We start from the raw sequence: 3476 nt of genomic DNA on the forward strand, positions 1-3476 counted from the left end.
CACACCCTTGCTGGCCAAAGCACCGGAAGGACCTAACATCTAACATCTTTTTTTCTTCTTTTCCTGCTGCCACGCATGTATTCAAGTGGCAAAAACTAAAGTTTCTTCTACCACCATTTCCATTTTTTTTCAACAGTACTGGGGATGGTAAAGATGCCCACACCGGACCATGGAAAAGCAAAGGCAAACAGGTCAGAGAAGTTACTTGACACCAGAGAAAGAATCCTCGGGTTTAATGATGGGAGATTTGGCTTTCCTGAGGGTGTTTACACCAGGCAACCAGTAACAAATCAACGGAAAAGAAAATTGCCACAAAGCTTTTCTTCTGAAACAAAGCTCAGGCTGGCCGTATGGCTCAACAGGCAAAAGTGCCTACCTCCAAGCCTAACAAAGGAGAATTCCATCCCAGGATCCCATAGTGGAAGCAGAGAATCAACCCCTGCGAGTTGTCTTCTGACCTCTGACCTCCATACACCTGTCACAACATATGGACCCACACCCACACAATAAATAAATAAATAAATAAATAAATAAATAAATAAATAAATAAATAAATAAATGGAACCAGTTGACTAAAATAAACCAAAACTGCTGTAGTTGTATTCAGAGGCCACTTTGGCCTTCATAAATGGAATAACCCTAAAGATTCTCAAGAACTCCATAAGCAAACAGAGAAGAAAAGGAGCATCGTTGGCAGAGAACTGATTGTTCCATTTGTTTGTTATAGGAGGCAGGCAGGGCTGCCATCCTTTTTGAAGGTAATGAAGAATTGAGATAATCACTGTGATCTATGGAAGATTTGCACCATGGGTTGAGAATGTTTTTGTTGTCACCTATAGGCAGATTCCATCCTGGCAGAATGCTGACAATCTTGGAGTGACAATCGTAAAACATGCCAGAATGTTTTTCAAAATTTAAGCCATTTGCCTACTTTCAGCTCACCTGCTATTCGGAGTCCTGTCACATCAGATCCAATGACTGTAACAGACATTTATTTAGCTGACAGTGAAAAGGCAGTCTGGCTCCCAGGTCCACTCCCTATACCCCAAGGTCCAGATGGCGGCCAACGTGGGTGATCAGTGCAGCACAGATTGGTCTTCTTTGTTCAGCATGGTGGCTGGGGCCAGCAGAGAGAATGGCATGGAGATTCCCATGCACAAGAACCCAGAGTGGCAGAAGGCCCACCAGACCCTGGCCAGCATCAGCAAAGCAGAGGCTGCCAGCAGCTCCAAAGCCAACAGCAGTGGGCCTGCAGCCAGTGCTCTCAGGCAGAAGCCTCAGCTTCGCCACAGCAGCAACAGTGCTACTGATGCATAGGCAATACAACTATGCCTACCTTGCCTTACAGCTACCACTCCCCCATGAGCACATACCAGTGACACAGCTCCCCCTCGCAGTATGGGATAACCAGTTCCTGGCGCTCAGCTACAGCTCAGCAGCTATCAGCTCCCCAGCACCAAGAGACTCTAAGCCAGCCTCCAGTCCCCCAACATGGATGAGAGTATGGCCTGCCAGGCTTTCCCTCAGCAGCTGTGGAACTCTGAAGCCATTTCTGACAACTCTCAGTCTCAGTAGTAACGTTCCCCTTTCCCCCAGGAACCAAGGACCTAACAATTGCCCACACACGTACTGAAATGTTGGGAACTTTCCATCATCTCCCTGAGTCCTTGTGAATGTTCTCCAAATAGAACTCAGTTATTGAATAGGGGCAAGATAACCCTCAGGTGTTGACTCAGTGACTGATGTTTTGACTTAGGCCCTGGGAAAGGGGCAAAGTGACCCTCAGATGTTTTCCCTTACCTCATCTGATCTGGCAACCACTCTCCAGCCAATTATTGGTAATAGCCCTTTTGAATAAGCCAATCATAATAGTTAAAGAACAACCCCCAGACACCCCTTCCTTCTGTGGTTTTCCCTTTAAAAATAGCCTGTACCAGTCATTCGGGGTCTTTCTAGCCTCCCGAATGCTGAAAGACCCTGTCATGACAGAATTAATAAAATTCTCATGCTTTTACATCAGCTGTGGTGTGAGAGACAGTCTCTGGGGAGCAACTCCTCCTCAGTGATTGGACTCTAGGGTCCAACACAGCTACCTGCAGCCCAGTCCCCTCAGCCCTCGAACCTTCAGCAAGGGACACATGATCTAAGCAATGGCTCTCTGCTTGGAACAGTCCCAGCCACTCAGCACAGGCAGACAGGGGCACCTACAGGGCATGCATATGGCCCACGCAGCTGCAGAAAGCCTGCCAAGTCCAAGAAGGGTCAGCAGCTGTGGGCCCGCATAAAACCAGGCCCTGGGACTGGAGGTCTCATGTTTAACATCCAGAAGTGGCCCTTGGCTGTCACTAACCAGAACTTCAGCTCCAACGCAAGGGTCAACACTGTAGTTTTGGCTCCCAGTTCAACTCAGAGAAAGCTCAGAACCACAGTGAGCCTTCCAGTCGGGGTGGGAGCTGTCTGGGAAGCCAGATGATTGGCTGCAGGTTATGAAGAAATATGTGGAGCTTTGCTTCACCACCTGCGAGTCAGTCAAGGACAAGGACCAGAGAAGCTGCTCAAGGAGGTGCCACAGGTCTGGCACCAAGGATGGCTCCGCCTACACCATAGACTGGAATCATGAGCCTCTGCCTGGGCTGAGCAGGGAGCATGTGGCTAAAAGGCCCAAGAAGAAGCAATTGAAGGCCTTTAGCAGCCTTCACCCTCGCGGGGGGGGGGGAATGGGGTGGGGTGGGCAGACTCAGTAACTCCTGGGGCTTGAGGGTGCTGGCTGAGCTCCAGGTAGCAGCTTTGCTGAGTTGGTGACCTTAGCGTCGTCATGAAATACCACAGCTCCTCTTCCAACATGGATCCTCACTCCCACTCTTCATCCAGGTCCCCTAACCGCCACTTCCGGAGAAGTGACACCCACTCAGGCAAGCTCATACTCTAGCACCTGACCCTGTGTGCTGGCCCATCCCATGTTGGGGGGTCAGCAGAAAGAAGACAGGCTGTCCAGCCCACACCCACCTGCAGCGGGCCACCAGTCAGCCACACTTCTTGCCTTATCGGTCTCATCAAGCTCTTGTTGCCCAGCCTTTGCGGCCTCAGTGTTCAGGGTGAGGGGAGCTGCTTAAAGACTATGCTCCACCTTTGAACCCCTCACCCCAGAAATGCCAGCCAGCACCACCAACACAGCCGGACCAGTGCCACAATGTACTGGGGACTCAGGATCTTCGTGGGACCACATCAGCCGGGTTGCCTTGTCTTAATTGAGTTGTATTAAGTTGTCTACATGTCTCCATGTCCCTTCCTCCCTCTGCCCCAATGTTTCTTCTGATTTTTTTCCCTCCCTCTTCTTTTTCCCTCCCTGCTCCCTGGAACAACGTGGATAAAATAGCTACTCTCCTTCATGGATCGGCAGCTCACTTCATGTTTGCTTCTCTTTTCTCTCTCTCTCTGTTTATTTTTCTTCTCTCTCCCCTTTTCTTTTTACCCTT

At 49.7% G+C, this 3476-nt stretch overlaps 1 pseudogene; it reads left to right on the top strand.

Annotated features, from left to right (window-relative positions):
• The first annotated feature begins 1048 nt into the window (after positions 1 to 1048).
• On the top strand, positions 1049 to 2929 carry LOC125403688 (leukocyte receptor cluster member 8 pseudogene; annotated as a pseudogene).
• The last annotated feature ends 547 nt before the right edge of the window (positions 2930 to 3476 follow it).

The sequence above is a fragment of the Myodes glareolus genome, chromosome X (genome assembly GCF_982192425.1).
Source record: "Myodes glareolus chromosome X, mMyoGla1.1, whole genome shotgun sequence".
NCBI classification, from domain to species: Eukaryota; Metazoa; Chordata; class Mammalia; order Rodentia; family Cricetidae; genus Myodes; species Myodes glareolus.